At 40.4% G+C, this 9,826-nt stretch overlaps 1 long non-coding RNA gene across 1 annotated transcript; it reads left to right on the top strand.

Annotated features, from left to right (window-relative positions):
- The first annotated feature begins 300 nt into the window (after nt 1–300).
- LOC148114856 (uncharacterized) lies at nt 301–5,298 on the top strand. Its single transcript, XR_015732893.1, has 2 exons — nt 301–1,261; nt 3,696–5,298. It is a non-coding gene; the product is annotated as an uncharacterized LOC148114856 (long non-coding RNA).
- Nucleotides 5,299–9,826: the final 4,528 nt, after the last annotated feature.

Here is a 9,826-nt window from a genome sequence, read left to right as displayed (position 1 = left end):
TACCACTCTATAAAAGCCTTAACAAGAACATTGCATCTAGTTACCACACTATAAAAAGATGTTGAGACTCTAGAAAGAGTGCAGAGAAGAGCAACAAAGATGATTAGGGGATTGGAGGCTAAAACATATGAAGAACGGTTGCAGGAACTGGGCATGGCTAGTCTCATGAAGAGAAGGACCAGGGGAGACATGATAGCAGTATTCCAATATTTGAGGGGCTGTCATAGAGAGGAGGAGGTCAACCTATTTTCCAAAGCACCTGAAGGTCAGACAAGGAATAATAGATGGAAACTGATCAAGGAGAGATTCAACCTAGAAATAAGGAGAAATTTTCTGACAGTGAGAACAATCAACCAATGGAACAGAAGTTGCCTTCAGAAGTTGTGGGAGCTTCATCATTGGAAGCTTTCAAGAAGAGACTGGACTGCTATCAGTTATGGTCTCCTGCTTGGGCGGGGGTTGGACTAGATGACCTACAAGTTCCTTTCCAACTCTGTTATTCTGCTATTCTGTATCTCAGTGAAAATACGTTCTTCATCAGTATGAAAATGATTGTCTTAAATTTTTTTCCCCTTGCATATAATTTTTAAAACAGCTTATTGAAATGTTTTTCTGTTTTTGCTCTCTGCTGCCTTTTTTTTTTTTTAACCAAATATACAACCTTTTGCCAGTTGGCTGAAGCTTTCAATCATTCCAAGCTAAACAGCAAGAGAAATGCTTGCAGCAGGTTTTTGGAAAGCTTCCGCTTGCAAATGGCTCCAGACTTTGCGTAGTTTACCCTCGTTCTCTGCAGATCAGTTTCTTTAGTAAAAGAACAAAGGGAGGCCCAAGCGAACAGGGAGCACAAAGCAAAATGGAAAAATGAGTCATAAACAAGCGTGATAGTTGCAAGTGTCACTTTTGGAGCAATATTATTCCTAAATAGCTTTTCTAACATTGGGGAGGAATTATACAGAATTTAGCATACTTTCTTAATGGCATGTAGCCAGGCTGACACAGCAGGGCCTGCTAGGTTGGCACATTTTAGTTCAGTGGATTATATTAACATTAATATATTAATATTAACATCTGTTTTAAAAGCTGTTTAAAGACTTCCCCATAGGACTCCTTGAAACTTTATCAATGTTGGCTTTTCTCCCTTTTAATTGATTCAGTGCATTTACATTCTGTGCTTCCACGGAGAGAAAAGTGTCCATAAGAATCTACAAGGATTTTTTTTTTTAAAGAGACACTTCTACAACTTCATGCTAAGGAAAAGCAAGTATGGGACTACGTTTTGTAATAATTTATGTGGTGTGTTTGGTAGATCCATATTCAAGCCCTCACAGATCTCACAGGTCATTTCGGGGTAGACAATCAGTAGTGGGTTGCCCCCGGTTCGGACCGGTTCGTAAGAACTGGTAGTAAAACCGGCAGGAGGCCCCGCCCACTGCCCCAGATGTCATCATTGGCGATCTGCACATTCGTTGCGAACCGGTAGTAAAGGTAAGTAGAACCCACCCCTGCAGACAATGTCTCCCAGCCAGAGAGAGAGACAGAGACAGAGCTGGGAAGAAGATCCATCTCCATGTGTATCACATTGAGCTTTCCTCCACAAAAGTGGATAGAAATGCAGTCAGGCAAGCAAATGAAAGAGCTGACCAAACAGTGTCTGTCGAAAAAATATATATGTAAAATTGAATTGGGAAATGCTTACTCTTAAACTTGATCAGTGGGATTCTTTCCATCCCGTGTTTATCATAATCATAATTTGTTTATCATCATGTGGATTGCAACATGTCCACTAAAGGACATGGAAGTGGTCCATGAATATGTCTAAAAGGTATCAGTTTGGGAAAGGCTGGACTAGAATGCCAGTGGTGAAATCCAATTTTTTTAAACTACCGGTTCTGTGGGCGTAGCTTGGTGGACATGGTGTGGCTTGGTGGGTGTGGCAGGGGAAGTTTAGTGCAAAATCTCTATTCCCACTCCACTCCTGGGGGAAGGATTTCGCAAAATCTCTATTCCCACCCCACTCTGGGGCCAGCCAGAGGTGGTATTTGCCGGTTTTATCAAACTACTCAAAATTTCCGCTACCGGTTCTCTGAACTGCTCAAAATTTCCTGAACCTTCAGAACCTGCTGGATTTCACCCCTGTAGAATACTATCTAAAGAGAAAATATAAGGCACATCTAGAGTGCTCACTTCACATTAATTGGCTGAAGAACGCTGAATGAAACAAATACACTACTCATACACTAAGGTTGCTTTCCAATAAGATAAGAAGTAGTCCTGTTTATGTCAGTAGATGAAAAAAAATGTCGCGTAGTGGAATAAAGCCCCAATAAGGACGGTAGAAATTTGAAAACACCAGAGGTTTTTTTTTTAATGTTTGCTTTGTCACAAACATTCTTGTCATTTTGGATATAAGTCATTGAGCCTTTATGCTAGCAGGAGCATCTGCCACCTTTTCCACACTTCTTCATGTTCAACAAGCTGGAAAGGAAGAAATTAGAAGCTGAAGCTGAGAGATGCTTTACATTTTTCTTCCATGACGAATTGGAATTCTGGAATATTTTTATCCACCCAGATCATTTATAAGGTTTTTGTTCTTCTAGCTCTCATCATTCTACGTTTCCCAGTTATGGGTTTCCTAGATATTTAAGTGCTTTTGTGTGTTGGTCTTCCATGAGCAAGATGGTGCTGGAATGGATGATGTCATCAGCACATAAATGTTGCAACTTATGTAGATCATTACTTTGGCTGATCACTTATGTCAGCTGTCATGACATCATTACAGGATGGTGCCATTTTGTGCAATTATTTATGACACATACGTGGGCATTTTTAAAAATGCCATTTTCTTCAACTCCCTTTTGGTTCATTTGACAAGAAGAATCAAAACAGAATTGAAAATCCTGAGTATATTCAATCTAAAGTCTTCATTTCAGAGAGCTGGACATGAGGATGAATGTCAGCCAAATGTCTCAGTTGCTGTCTTTCAATGTTTGTGCAATCAGGAGAGTTAAGGAAACGGGATTGCTAATAAAGCTGGCTGGCAATAGTGAATGCAGGTAGTCCTCGACTTGTGTCCACAACTGAGCCCAGAATTTATGTTGCTAAGTGGGAAATTTCTTAAGTGAGTTTTGCCCCATTTTATGACTTTTCATGCCCCATTTGTTAAATGAATCATTGCAGTTGTTAAATTAGTAACACGGTGTTAAGTGAATATGGCTTCCCCATTGACTTTGCTTATCAGAAGGTCACAAAAGGGGATCAAATGATCCTGGGACACTGCAACCGTCATAAATATGAACCAGTTGCCAAACATCCAAATGTATATCACAGGACCATGGGGATGCTGCAAAGGTCGTAAGTATGAAAAATGGTCGTAAGTCACATTGTAACTTCAAATAGTCACTGAATGGACTGTTGTAAGTCGAGGATTACCTATACACATATTGGGTTTGATATGCTGGAAACACCCAAAGTTGTTTTTTTTTTAATCTAAAAAGCTGCAAGTCCAATATTGTCTAGGTGGTGGTGGTGGGGGCAAATTATACCTACAGAGACCATACCTCCTTCATTATAAAAGATGGTCTTTTATTTCAGAAAACTGTCCTTTAGATTTATTTAATTTAATTATTTATATGTGGAGTTCTTGGTGCTCTTTGAACTTGGTTGTTTGATTGCAATATGTTTCATTACTCAACCAGGTAAGAGCTGCTGATCCAGTTCTACAGAGGAATTATTGAGACTGTCATTTGCACCTCCATAACTGTCTGGTTTGGCTCCGCAACCAAACAAGACAAACACAGACTTCAGAGGATAATTAGAACAGCAGAAAAAACAATTCCTACCAACCTGCCTTCTATTGAGGACCTGTATATTACAGGAGTCAAAAAGAGGGCTGTGAAAATATCTACAGACCCCTCACATCCTGGACATAAATTGTTTCAACTTATACCCTCAAAACGATGCTATAAGGCACTGCACACCAGAACAACTAGACACAAGGACAGTTTTTTCTCGAATGCCATCACTCTGCTTAACAACTAATTCCCACAATACTGTCAAATAATTTACTAAGACTGTATTACTATTATTCTTCTCTTCCTTCCTAGTATGTATCTCTTCCCACTTATGACTATAACCATGTTGCTTGTATCTTTCAATTTATATTGTTTTATTTTTTTTACTACTACAATTTGATAGCTTATTAGTAACTTTGACTATCACTAAGTGTTGTATCTTTTTATTCTTGTTGAATGTATTTTATTCTCCTTATGCACATTGAGAGCATATGCACCAAAGATAAATTCCTTGTGTGTCCAATCACACTTGGCCATTAAAGAATTCTATTCTATTCTATTCTATTCTATTCTATTCTGTTCTGTTCTGTTCTGTTCTGTTCTGTTCTGTTCTGTTCTGTCCTGTCCTGTCCTGTCCTATCCTATCCTATCCTATCCTATCCTATCCTATCCTATCCTATCCTATCCTATTCTATATCTGTGTAATCTAAGTAGAGCTGCCCTCTTTCAGATTTATCCTTTATTCCCCCCCGCTCAAGAAAATATAGCCATTGTGTGAAACCTTATCCTGAAATATCATTTTAAATGAGGCTGTTTTCAGGCTTTATGGAATACAGATCTCAGAATTTGGCCCTGGTTGGCAAATGTGGGAAGTTCAAAGGACCCTGATGATTACAGTATAGCATTTATAAGTTTGGCAGAGGGTCAAGGCTTTCGTATAGCAAATCTTCTCTGTCATTTGGGGAAGAGGGCTGGTCCATGGCTGTGATAGGCTGGTAGAGATGACCTCTGTCAAGGGAAGAGGGATTTTGGCAGAGGGCTCAACACTGGAGGGGAGGGAATGACCTCACAGTCCAGCCAAGATCAAGAGCATTAGGCCTTGGCTGCTTCTCCATCAGCAATGGCATAAATAAATTACATTTAGGCAATGCACACATACTGTTATCCTTGGAAAGTTCCCAGCTGGCCAATTTGCAGCTGCCAAGAAGGCTGGTTTTGCACGATAGTTAAATTTGAACCCTAGGTAGCATCAATATCACGTCAGCTTCAATCAATAAAATTATGACTAATATTTTCTCACTTTTTGAAACAAGTTGTACATTTTGTTGGTACCTTTCAGGATCTCCCCATTCCCCTAAAAACCTAATTTTAGCCACAATTATACCATTTTTAAATGTAGCACAGGCTCATTCTTATCTCAATGTCTTATCTAAGTTTCTGTCAAGAAATTAAATGTTCCTGTCCTTTCCTTTCCTCTTTCAAATAAAATAATCAGAGATTATCAAAAGTGATTTTTTTAAAAGCCCAAGTAATATGATATTCTATGAAACACGATTAAGATGCAAATAAAAAAATGTGAATTCAATCAGACTTGCAGGGAGTCAGGAGGCCAGTTTAATCCTCCACCCAACTATTAAAATTCTGATTAAAATATTTTCTGTTTCAAAGTTCCAGTCCGTCTTAGTGCCAATGGAGATTTCTGTCCCACTTTGGGGACATGTTTTATGGGACCACAACAGGTGTGTATATGTGTGTTTTTATGTCAGTATATGGAGGTGGGAAGAATGATTCCATCACACATGCAGAATACTCCATTTGTGCAATTACTGTTCATTTTAGTTTCTGACCTTAATTCGGTGTCTTAAATCAATGCTGATCACATGAGGATAAAATAAAACTGCAGAAAACTCTGCAATTGAATTGCTTTCCCTGCTCACAATTCAGGGTCCCCCCTCCCCCCAGGTTTGTAAACTGGAAACTTTCTCAGTCTCTTACTTACTTCTTTTGGATGAACTGGCAAGCCTGTTCTCTTCCTAGTTCTAAATATACTATTACAAAATAAGGCCTTTAGGATGCTTGGGTGATGAAAACTCTGTGTTTTAATTTCCAGGATTTTTTTAAAATCTATCCTGGGGTGTGGTTTTTTTTGAATTTTTTTGGTAATAAGAGAATTATGCAAATACAATTTGTCATTTTTATTATTGATACATTGAGCATTTGTCCTACAATATTGAATGTCAAACATGCTGGGTATTTATTTAAAAGTTTTGATACTTTTGATGCTTCCCACTACCCATTTGCACATCTCTTTTCCCCTTTATTTGTTTGAGCTTTGGGTAAAGAGCAGCATTACATTCATTTTGGAGTGTACAGCTTGGCTTGTTTACTCAAGCCATCTAGGATTCCATAGGAAGTTAAGGATGTGCAAAGCTTTGAAACAGTGCTTCCATTCAACAAATCCTAGTTCAAATAACTTGGTGGCTTTTGATTCATAAATGAAGTGAGGACTGCTTTGGGTAACAAATTGAATTTGGTGGCTTTGAAGAACTTTATAGAGAGTTTCACAGATTCTTTGTCTTTTCTTGTCCTTCACCAATGATATTTAGTGTGTTTGGGAAGGGCACAATTGAGTGAATGGAGTGATATCAGTGAGACTTGATAAATTGATATTTTCTGCCTGGCCAAACCCTCTATGGTAGCCATTTGGGAAGAGGCCACTATTTTCTTTGGTTGCCCACTGGCAGGGTGTGAAAAGTGCATGCACACAATGATCTTAACATTGTTTGTCGTCTATTTCTCCTAAAATAGTCCAAGGGCAGACGTTATACCAGAGGTGGGTTTCAGCAGGTTCTGACCAGTTCTGGAGAACCGGTAGTGGAAATTTTGAGTAGTTCAGAGAACCGGTAGTAAAAATGCTGACTGGTCCCGCCCCCATCTATTCTCTGCCTCTCAAGTCCCAGCTGATTGGGAGGAAATGGGGATTTTGCAGTAACCTTCCCCTGAAGAGGGGTGGGAATGCCCACCAAGCCACACCCACTAAGCAATGCCACACCCACCAAGCCACGCCCACAGAACCGGTAGTAAAAAAATTTGAAACCCACCACTGCGTTATATGTATATGGAGAAGGCTTCATGAGATAGGCAGGTTCCCTGTTTCCACAGATGGAAATGCATAAGCTCCCTCCTGACTAAATATGAACTATAAAAATATTATATCTCCTCAGGGTGGTTTAGATTATTATGGCTTCGTATTACATAGTTCTAAATTGGAATTTATTGTTCATTGTTTCTCTGTGGAAGGGCTGTATCTCTTACATGACTATCACTAAGAGTTCTATCTCACACAAGAAAATTGGGATGTTATTATTATCATCTTCACAATAATAAAGCTCAAGTCTTTAGCTGGTGTTGCCCTTCATACACATTGAGTATTACAGTGTCTCAGTTTACTATATATGCAGATCCAAGCAGTGTGGCCTTTGCAATTGACAGATGCACAGATTTTCTAAATGCCATCCAAGATTTTTTGGGATGATACCCAGTGTATTGAAACTGAAATACTTTGGCCACCTAATGAGAAGGGAGGACTCACTGGAGAAGAGCCTAATGCTGGGAAAGATTGAGGGCAAAAGAAGAAGGGGACGACAGAGAATGAGGTGACTGGATGGAGTCACTGAAGTAGTAGGTGTGAGTTTAAATGGACTCCAGAGGATGATAGAGGACAGGAAGGCCTGGAGGAACATTGTCCATGGGGTCGCAATGGGTCGTACATGTCTTCACAACTAACAACAACAACCCAGTGTATGATAATTACTGGGACCACCACGGCCAATTTATCCCATAATTTTTCAATTTTGATGTCTAGAACTTGATACTTCGTAATTATTTGTCTTCCTCTATCAGCTAGTATTGTCATACTAAATTAAAATACTAACATTATCTATACTTTCTTCTTTTCAACCACAGATATGTGGTGTGTTATAAGAAAAGACAAGAAATTGCACAATATTTAACCTGCTCATTTTCAACAACTTTTTCAGTTAGGAGAATGCTATTTGGGACTGGAGAGAAGAAAGGAAGCATTAAAATTTTCTTTTCCAGCATATGGTGGACAAATCTTATGACTTTTCTCCCAATTAATGCATTTGAATGTACAATTCCCACTTTGGCATTTTTTTTCCTAAGTCTGTGTACATATACTTCCAAACTGCATTGCAACATTGAAAATAATAAGGATTTAGACTGTACAGTAAGATCTCAGTGGCAGTCCAATACATAGTGGTAGGATGTCAACAATAGCATACATTGAATGGCACAATCAAGTAGCTGGCATTGTGTATGAGAACATCTGCACAATGTATGAGCTATATTGTTGTGGCCTGCCAGCTGCCAACGGAGCTGGCGGCAGACTCGGACAATGAGGAGGTTTGGGAGGAACTTGGGCCAGTGCTGGAGTCTTGGGAAGACTCTGATGAATGCTCTGCATCAGATGCAGAGATAGAGCCAGGGCCGTCTGACATTTCCCAGCCACCGGAGAGGCAGCTGCCTTTGGAGGCTGATATGAGTGAGGAGGAAGAACAGCTGGGGCCTGTTCCAGAGGCACATATGTGCAGAGCAGTTAGAAGAGGTGAGCAACGGAAGACAAGGAGTCAATTCGGGAAGCAAAGCACACATGGAAGCTGAATGGCCCCTTCCTGGCTAGGGAATAAATAGAAGGAAAGTGGAGTGGTTGCCGTAGGAGACAACAGTTTGTATTTCTGAAGATTTTGCGCATTGTGTTTCATGCCACAAAGACTGCTTGCCAGAACTTAACTTGCAGCCTTTTGGCTGGGAGCTTGTGGCCTTGCAATTATTGCAAAGAACTGATAAGGTCTGTTACTGCAGTTAACTCCTTGAAGGCCTATTGCCTGGACTTTTTGGTGGGTGAATGCAATTAATTTACAAGGGGTAAATAAAGAGAGGTTTTTCGTGACAAAGAGTCTGTTTCTTGCTTCTGCTAAGGTTGGGTCAGAACATATACCCTCCAAAGTCCAGATGGGAGATTCTATAGAAGGTTGCAGAGAAAACAGAGCTAACATCCTGGTTGACTTCCAGATTCAAAAGGACAGGCAGGTACTGGGCATTCAACCAGATAGCATGGTAATAGACAAGGACCAGAAGGCAGTAGCGATGATAGATGTAGTGGTGCCAAGTGAGAGCAACATCAGGAAGAAGGAACATAAGAAGCTGGAGAAGTACCAGGGCCTGAAAGAGGAACTACAGAGATTTGGAAAGTAAAGGTCCAAGTGATCCCAAGCTGTGACTTTTTGCACAATCTACACCTTAAAGTAAAGGTTCTCCCGCACATGTGTGCTACTTGTTTCTGGCTCTAGGGGCGGTGCTTATCTCCGTTTCTAAGATGAAGAGCCAGTGCTGTCCAAAGACATCTCTGTGGTCATGTGACTGGCATGACTAAATGCCAAAGGTGCACAGAGCGCTGTTACCTTCCCACCAAAGTGGTCCCTATTTTTCTACTTGCATTTTTTACGTGCTTTTGAACTGCTAGGTTGGCAGAAGCTGGGACAAGTAATGGGAGCTCACTCCATTACACAGCACAAGGGATTCAAACCACTGAACTGCTGACCTTCTCATCGACATGCTCAGTAACTTAGCCACTGAGCCACCGCGTCTACACCTTAGGTCCTATCTAATGTGATAGACTCCTCCTTCTATGGATCTGGTGTGTAGTATTTGTTCTTGGGCTGCTATGATCAGTGCCTCAGTGCTCCCTTTAAGCCAGCTCTTTCCTGCCACTGGTAAGATTCCTAATGACAGCCACGTCAGCTATCTTTGATGGTATATCTCATGCAGGATCTTGTCTTGCCGTGTCTTGATTTCCTCCCATGTCTGCTGCTTTTTATCCAGAAGAGCACAGTGTTAGGAACAGCTAAGATGCTGTGCAGAACCCTCAAACTCCCAGAGCTCTGATAGAGAACCCAGGATTGAGGAAGACACATACCACCCATAGGAATGGTAAATAAATGTATAAATGTAAA

Source organism: Pantherophis guttatus, chromosome 3, assembly GCF_059756535.1.
Source record: "Pantherophis guttatus breed Tessera chromosome 3, ASM5975653v1, whole genome shotgun sequence".
Classification (NCBI taxonomy): domain Eukaryota; kingdom Metazoa; phylum Chordata; class Lepidosauria; order Squamata; family Colubridae; genus Pantherophis; species Pantherophis guttatus.
This window is presented reverse-complemented; position numbering and strand designations above follow the sequence as displayed.